The 9,124-nt window shown below is 45.9% G+C and overlaps 1 pseudogene; it reads right to left on the bottom strand.

Annotated features, from left to right (window-relative positions):
* Nucleotides 1-334: 334 nt before the first annotated feature.
* On the bottom strand, nt 335-7,292 carry LOC132501345 (gastrokine-3-like; annotated as a pseudogene).
* Between the last annotated feature and the right edge of the window lie 1,832 nt (nt 7,293-9,124).

Here is a 9,124-nt window from a genome sequence, read left to right as displayed (position 1 = left end):
CTAGGAGAGACACGTCCTCCATTGCACCATGTTGGTGTGTGATGGCGTGGAAAGCACATGGATGGGAACCCAGTAACTCGAGAGAGGACAGTGCAGGCAGGGAGGGCTCATCTGCTAGACAAGGGAGGCAAGAAACTTTATTGTTCTCATCCAGAGGGAGAAAGTGTATCCAGTTTTTAGATTACAGAGCTGGATCTTGGGTCAAAAAGTAGAAGGTGGAGGTCTGAAATGAGCAGCTTCCCAACGGCAGAAGTGGGCTGGGTCCCTGAGCTCTGGGTTCAGGTTAGCGGTCTCATCCAGGCAGTTCCGCTCTCCACGTGGCTGACCTGGAGGTTCAGAGCCCAGGGAACTCCCCACAGATGGAGATGTCTCAGGAAGGACAGAATTTGGACTTCGAAACAGGAATCGGGGTCAATAGTCAGTGCAGTACCTTTAAGATGAAAGAGAAGCATTATACTTAAAAGATCACTTAATCGCTCTAATACCCCTAAGTAGAATGGATATATTGTGAGTTGCACGTAAATTAGATGTGATGTTCAAGACAACTTTACTAGCCAGAGACTTGGGAACAAAATGGAAGATCTTATCAGTGCTGCACTAACTGGCTCCATATGCCTTTTCCTTTTTTTTTTTTTTTTTGTGTGGTACGCTGGCCTCTCACTGCTGTGGCCTGACCTGTTGTGGAGCACAGCCTCTGGACGTGCAGCCTCAGTGGCCATGGCTCACGGGCCCAGCCGCTCCGCGGCATGTGGGATCTTCCCGGACCGGGGCACGAACCCATATCCCCTGCATCGGCAGGCGGACTCTCAACCACTGTGCCACCAGGGAAGCCCCCTATTTCTTTTATTGCTCTTTAATCATTCTCTTTAACCCCCCAGACTCTCAAGTTCTATGTGTTTTCCTGCTGGAAGTTCCTGTTATGAAGAAGCCTTGTTCATTGTGTTAGTTTATGCTAAGATGTAAGTGACAGGCAACAGCTTAATGGGAAGTGGTTACTGATTCTATCTGGAGCAGCAGGCAGATTTTGCAGTCTTATCTGGTAGCTTTCCAAGCCCGTCACCACTGATCCCCCAGCCATAACCCCAGCAGGGATGCCAGCCACTGAGCCTTTCCTTTCCCAGCATGTGGTCTATAACTATCAGGGTCGTGCCTTCCAGCATCTGGACAGCCAGAGAAAGAGGAGGACTGAGAACCCCAAAGAAGTGGGCCTCCTATGGGGGATGCCAGGCACAGTGCTGCTTGGGCAGGGGGAGGGGAGGGGAGGGTGAAACTTTGGGTCAGGTGAGAGTATCACCAGCTGTCAAATCCCGATGGTGAAATGACTGTCCTCAACCTGCTGGTAAAGCCAAGTTAACTCTGCTGCCTGTTCTCAGTGATCCCTTGTATCAGGAAATCTTCACTGCCACCAGGGGGAAATGCATTTCAGGGCTCATTATTTGTATACCAAGTAGCAAAGAAATAGAATTGACCTGAAAACTGTCATTAGAATTTGCTAAGCACCTAAAAATCATACTGCACCATTTGCCTCAACCATGGTCTTCAGTTTCTAGTTAAGTTATTAACACACCTTCTTTTTGCTCTTGGGCAAAGTAGGTGGGGACCTGTCGGCACACGTCCTTGGTGGGCACTCCACACTGGGCTAAGTTCTTGACCCGGCTGGATAAACCAGTGTAGGTCAGGCCTCGAGTGGATGGATAATGCTTTAAAGCCTGAAAGAGGTGGCATTTCAAAACGGTGAGACGGCAGATAGAGGTGGTGCAGCAAGGACGAAGAGCGAGAAGCCTATTCCAGTGCACAAAAGTAGCCATGAACTTGCCCTTGAGTTTTGTCTATAGCGGCAATATCCTGTCTGACCACAAGGTGATGACATTACTCCAAAAAAAATCTGTGTGTGAGCCTGTGTGTCCCTGTAACGCTGTACTCCTTTCACCCTTAAATTCTCAACTCTTCCAGCCTCCAGTGCTTTTCTCATCTCTAAAATTATGTATTTCATTTATATAATGCTTTTACTTGTTATAAATCAGATGAGGGGAATACTATCTACCTCTCTTTAAAAAAATTGACAAATGTTTTATTTTTATGTGACCCAAAATGCATCTTTTTTCCCAAGCATCAGCAACCCACCTGAAATGGACATTCATTTTGCCCAAATGTCCTGGGCGGGTTATTTAAGCAAATGATGCCAGATTTCAATGATTTGCCAAGGACCTCCTGCTGCTTTTTAATTTATTTGACAGCCCTTGTCATTTAAGAGGCTGGGAGGGAGAGAGTTTCAGCCGTCTGGGTTCATTTTAAACTAAAGATAACATGTGTGTATGTGTGTATGTGTTTAAAGGCTGTGCAGGGGAGGAGAGAAGGCATGAGGATAAAAATACTCTATTAGTTCACTCTAATATTTACATTCAACTACTTATATTCACTAACATGTAGCTCACACCCTTTTGGAATAAACTAAAATTATGTCATTGTATGGAGTTTTCATTGGTCCATTTTCATTCATATGATGTAATTTAAATGGGCCATGGACTGGACTTGGAGTCCTTTGCATGGTGATAGAATTTCATGCACATTAAGAACAAGTATGAACTGAACTCCCCTGTGTATACAGCACCATCCTAGGAGGTCGGGATGTAGAGTTGGAAAACACCAAACTAGGAGGGGACCACAGTGAACTGGTTTCACTTACCTGGTGGTCCAGGGCTTTACTAATATCGTCCAAAGTTGGACAGCTTCATCCATCTTGGCTAGGACACAGGCCATCTTGCTAAACAGCTTAGCCACCAGAAGGGCCTTAAAGCAAGCAACACAGCAGAACGCTGTCATTCATTCAGTCACAATATGGTGGCCTCCTGCTTGCCATCAGTGCTGCACATAGCTGGTCCTTCAGACTGTGGCATTGAGCATCCTGGCATAGCCCGGCCCTGGGCGTCAGAGCAAAGCACCAGCAGCAGGACTGACAATGCACACAGGGCTCTGCTGCCCCCGAGGGCCCGTGGCACTGTCACTGCTGCAGGCACCACGGGAAGGTATCCCCCGGGGCACTCTGCATACCCTTAACAGACTGGTGGGACTGGAGGGGTAGGGCGTCAGCCCCAGAAACAAAGCTGAATTTAAGGTCCCATTCATGGTCCTCAGCCGCCTCCATGACCCTCAGCTTCCCCATCTGTAAAGCAGGAAAAGTAAACCCTCTCCCACGGGGATTCCATGAAAGGATGAGACAAGATACTGCCTGCTTGTGAAGCCAGTGTGTGAGATAGAGTGCTCTCTGGAGGTACAAGGTGAGGAGAGGCCTCGGTCCGGACCTCTAGACTCAGATCTTGGCTCTGGGTCTGCCACTGACCACTCCTGACGTGGCCCTGGACCTGACCTTCAGCCTCTCTGAGTTTTGCAGTAAAGCCGAGGTTCTCCAGCTGAGTCTGACTGAGCCCATCTCCCTCCTCCAGCCAGAGCAGTTCTGACTTCCATTCCATAGAGTGGCATTGTGTGACATCTTTCATTGGAAGAAAAGTCTCTGGCTTAAAACAGAGTTGGAAATCCCTGGACTGCCTCCCTTTGAGGAGGACTCGGGAGCCGTGTCCTCAAGGAAATCAGGAGCAGGTCAGGTGAAGAGTGAGGGGGGTGGTGTTTGGGAAGGAGAGCGTGGGAGGTCCAGGCAGGAGCAGAGAGAAAGCCTGTGTTTGCGGGGTGTGTCCTGAGATGTCCAGTGTGGAAGTAGGAGGGGAGCTTCCAAACAGCAGGGGCTGGACGGCAGAAGCCCATCCAGGGAGTAAGGAGTGTGGGCTTTTCCTTCATTTAATCCTCTCAGAGTCCTTTCCGGTAGGAAAGGCAGCTGTTGATTCTGCTTTGCAGATGAGGAAACTGAGGTGCACAAAGGCTGAGCCATATCTCTGGTTCTAGAGCTTTTCTATCAGGCAGGTGTCCCTTCCCAATCCTGCCTCTTTCTGCCAGGTCATACCTCACCATACCCAACCATCTGGGCAAGTGGAAGCAAGGTTTCTAAAAGTGAAAATAAATTATTCTCCTGCTCTTGAAATAAACGGATTAAAATCTGAGATCAAGGGCTTCCCTGGTGGCGCAGTGGTTGAGAGTCCGCCTGCCAATGCAGGGGACACGGGTTCGTGTCCCGGTCCGGGAAGATCCCACATGCCATGGAGCAACTGGGCCCGTGAGCCATGGCCACTGAGCCTGCACGTCCGGAGCCTGTGCTCCACAACGGAAGAGGCCACAACAGTGAGAGGCCTGTGTACCACACACACAAAAAAAATCTGAGATCAAGACAAAAGACCTCCGTAGCACATACCAGTTATAAGAAATCTGGGTTCTTGAAATGGCTCTCTTATTTCAGAGGCCTTCAGGAGCCCTGTGAAGTCAACACAGGAGACGAACACAAAAGGATGTGGGATCCCTAGAGATCACAGAAGTTCCTACTGCGGTCACTGGCTCAAAAAGAAGTCACTGCAAATGCAAGAAAGCTCGTCCCTTATCTAAAGAGATGTATTCCCTCAAGATCCTAAACCTAGAGAATGTCTAGGTAGACAGGGTCCTCTTCTCTCTAGAAAAGCATAAGGCAAAATGTTGGAGCAGGCAAGGCTTTCTTTGGCATTTATAATGAACGTGTTCCACATCTTACATTCTCGTAGTCCAAGATTCCATCCCATTCATTCAAAACTGTTGTCTCGGATGCTGACCATACCTCGAAAAGCATCGACATGGATGCTCTGCATCCCAACAGATCCATCCAGTGGATGGCTGTTACTGATGTTCTGGAGATCAGGCTTAGGCCAAAGACACTACTGAAACTGCCCTTAACACATCTAATGACTGTTACAACACTAAATGCAAAGGTCACTTCTCAGACCTCCTCTTATTTGACAAAACAGCAGCATTTGACACCTCAGTGAGCCTCCGGGACACACACATTTGCCTGTTTGTTTCCATCATTCTGACCAGCCTTCTCCCTTTCACTTCCCCAGCCTCGAAATGTGGATGGTCCTAGACCTTAGTCCTTGGACCTTTCCTCTTTTCTGTCTACACTTAGCTCACTTAGTGATTTCACCCACCGTGTTATGGCTTTAAATACAGTCTCGACTCTAAACATTCCCAAGTGTGTATGTCCAGCCCAACTCTATCTCGACCCCCAGACTCATGCATCTAATTCGCTACTTGATGCCTAATAATCTGAAAGTCAACACGTTCAGAGCTGATCTCTACCCTGCCAACCTGCTGCCCACAGGCTCCATCTCAGTGAATGGAACCACCATCCCTTTCTCCACTAAGGTCAGTGCTATTGGAGTCATCTTGACTCTTCTTTCCTTCCCACCCGTATCCAACTGAGAAGAAAATCTTTTCAGCTGTACCGTCAAAATACACACAGAATTAAATAACTTCTCATCAACTCTGCTACTACTACCCTTGTTTAATCTGCCCCCCGGAATCTTTTGAAAGCCTCCTAAGAAGTGTTTGTCAGAGCACCCCGATTAAATCCGAAGGCAGACCAAACCCAGCCATAGCTTCCTATCTCATGCAGTATAAAAGCCACATGAGTTACAGGGACCTACTGGGTCCCACAGGGTCAGACCTCTGTTACCTCTCTGCCTTCACTTGCAACTCTTGTTCCTCTCACCTGTCAGATCCGGCTACTCTGGCTTCTTCACTGTTCTTTGCTCAGGGCCTTTGCACATTTTGTTCCATCTGTCTGGAACATTTACTCCCAGGAATCTGAGTTTTGCTTACTCATCTTTTTTTTTTTTTAAACATCTTAATTGGAGTATAATTGCTTTACAATGGTGTGTTAGGTTCTGCTTTATAACAAAGTGAATCAGCTATACATATACATATATCCCCATATCTCCTCCTTCTTGCGTCTCCCTTCCTCCCACCCTCCCTATCCCACCCCTCTAGGTGGACACAAAGCACCGAGCTGATCTCCCTGTGCTGTGCGGCTGGTTCCCACTAGCTATCTATTTTACATTTGGTAGTGTGTATATGTCCATGCCACTCTCTCACTTCGTCCCAGCTTACCCTTCCCCCTCCCCGTGTCCTCAAGTCCATTCTCTAGTAGGTCTGGCAGGATGGGAATAAAGACACTTCCTCATCTTTTGTGATCAAGATGTAACCTCCCTGGGAGCCCTGTCTAAGACTGAGGATGCCACCCCTGACATTCTCTTTCCCCTCTTGCTTTCTTTTTCTCTGTCACACTGATCACTCTACATTGTTTGCCTTTAAAAATCATACTGTCTCTTCCTGTAGGATGTAAGCTCTCTGAAATTAGGGACTTCTGTCTGCTTTGTTTACTGCTGTATCTCCAGCCCATAAAACAATAGCACGTAGGTCCTCAATCAATGATGGTGAATGAAGCAGTAAATAATTTCCATATGTGTCCTCAACCAAAAAGAGTGTCATGAGAGAGAATAGCAATGAGGACCCAATTCAGATGCCGGGGGAGTAGTTGGGGAAGGGTCAGGCCTTTCTGAGAAGTGACTTTTGGGCTAAGACCTTCCAGAAACCTGGGTGTGGCCAGTTAGACGTGTGCAGTTGGGTGGGGAAGCAGCCTGATCCACGGTTTGGGTTTGCTGGGGACTGAGAGGTTTCTTGAGTGCCAGAGGAAAGTGCCAGGCAAACCAGGATGCGTGGGTCACTCTGGCGAGGGTGTCCCCAGCAGAGTCTGGGAAAAGTGCCAATGCTCGGCGGGAAAGGTGGGGGGTGCAGGCTGGGTGGCCATGGAGGCTGGACCTGGGTGATTTTCTATCGTCTGTGTGATGGGAGCCACCAGAGGGTCTTTAAAAAACCTCTTCTAGCTCTCTGTGGAGAACGATTGGAGGCCAGTATGAGTGAATGTGGAGACGTGTTATCTCCCGGTAACAAGAGTTCTGAAAGCAGGTCTGAGTTTTATGAGCTTCATTCCAGATTCATTCCAGGCCCTTGGGGTGAGGGTGAGGCTCCAGGCTTGAGTTATTGCTACCTTGTCTCTTGGGGTTGGACAGAGAGGGCAGGTTGGGAGCGGCCTAATTTCAGTTCATATAGGCACTTACTGTGAATTGCTAAGTGGGTGAGATCGGAGTGGTTTCTTGATAAAGAGAGAGCTTGTCAAGGGGGATTTCGGAGCCATTTGCCCCATCAAATCAATAGAGGTGTTAATCCTCAATCTAGATAACAGAATAATGCAGTTGCCGACATTGGCTTTAAACCCCACTGCACATGAACCAACTGTCAAGGACCTCGGCTGCCAGCAGACAGGCCTGGATGATGAAGAATGCCAGGCATGCAGGGCTGGGACTGTGGACTGTGGACATTCCAGGCCTGACTCCCTTCCTTCCGTGGGCACAGGGGCGGGGCCCACGAGATTCTGGATGGCCTGATGCTTTACTGCCTGCTGGCATCCAACCCAGTGGCAGGAAGAAACCCATCCTGTGCCAGACTGTAGGGTGGGGTTTCCTGGCCCAGCCTCTTTAAGGCAAAAACTATGACTTAGGAAAAGAGATTGGCAGACAGACAAGTATCATAACAGTTTTGTCCTACACGGACATAGAGAACAGACTGGTGGTTGCCAGTGGGGAGGGGCTGGGGGAGGGATGGAGTGGGAGTTTGGGGTTAGCAGATGTAAGCTTTTATATATAGAATGGATAAACAACAAGGTGCTACTGTAAAAAAATAAAAAATAAATAAATAAAATAAATCTCTAAACAGGTTGAGAGCATTACTGAGCATCTTGAAAATAAAGTTCACCCCAACACTCTCACAAAGTTATGATTATTCTTGTGTAATTTCTCCTGGTGTTTTCCCATGGGAAGTTATTAATATAATTTCCATAAATAAATGTGGTGTTCTACTTTTTTTATAACGATATATTTCAATTAATCATTTAAAGACATTTAAAAAGCAGGGGGAAGCGGAGGATATACAAATACAAAATCCAAAAGGGTTTTTTTCTAATTATATGCATAATGTTGCAATGAATGTCTTGGTGTGAAAACATTTTTATTCTTTTGTATTATTTCTATAAGATAAACTCCCAGAAGTAGATTGAAATTGAAACACATTATGTGTTTGAAACACATTCTGATTCATGATACACACTGCCCAAATGCTTTTCAAAGTATTGTGTTTATTTGCACTTTCACCCATAATGTATGCATATACAAATTTTATGGCAATAAACATTATTCTTTTTTTAAAGTTTTAATGGTTTAAGTATGACATCAAATCTTATTTTTGTTTTATCTCCTTGATTATAGATGAGATGACTGAATATTTTTCCATAAGATTTTCTTTCTTTTTTCTTTTTTTAACTAGTTCCTTGCTATTTGTAATTCCTGGATGAGCCTCAGCTTCCTCTTCTGTAAAATGGGGATGTTAGCAGTATTACCTTATAGGATTGTTGTAGGGGTTAATTAGTCAGAGCAGTGTTGGATAGTGGTTATAGGCTTAGCTTGGATGTCATCTAGATTATCTGGCTTTGGATGCCAGCTCTGATATTTGAAAGCTGATGGAGGTGGGGATTGGCAAGTTCCCATTGCCAAGAGCAGGAGGGATTGGACATATCGTTGTGGCCATCTTTGGAAAATACCGTCTATCATGTTAGTTTCTTCTTAAAATAAGTCTCTAATTACACAAATAATGCATCCTTTTAAAACATGAAAGTTAAGGCTAGCGTCCCTTTTGACCAGCACCTCAATTTCCATCTCCTCTCCAAAGGTGACTACCATATTTTGTTTGGCGAACATCTGATGGGACCTTTTGCTTGTGCATACCTACACGCACATACACACATGCCCACAGGCATCCATAGAAAATCTGTAATGTTTCTAATGGTTCACATTAATAGTATCGTACTGTATGTATTTCATTTCAATGTGATTTTTCATTCAACACATCCAGAGATTGTACTATGTCATGCACTAAGATCTCCCTCATCCTTTTCCATTTGTGCACAATATAGATATAGCATATTTTATTGAATAATTACACTATTCACCAACACAAAATGAGTGTCCTTTTCCCAGACTCTCTCTGACAGTTAAATGTTTTCAATTTTTGCAGTCGAATTGGTGAAAATGACATGATAATTGTTTTACTTTGCATTTCTTGGATTATTAAGTAAATATTTTCATAAGTTTATTGACCA

This window comes from Mesoplodon densirostris, chromosome 14 (genome assembly GCF_025265405.1).
Source record: "Mesoplodon densirostris isolate mMesDen1 chromosome 14, mMesDen1 primary haplotype, whole genome shotgun sequence".
In the NCBI taxonomy this organism is placed as follows: domain Eukaryota; kingdom Metazoa; phylum Chordata; class Mammalia; order Artiodactyla; family Ziphiidae; genus Mesoplodon; species Mesoplodon densirostris.
This window is presented reverse-complemented; position numbering and strand designations above follow the sequence as displayed.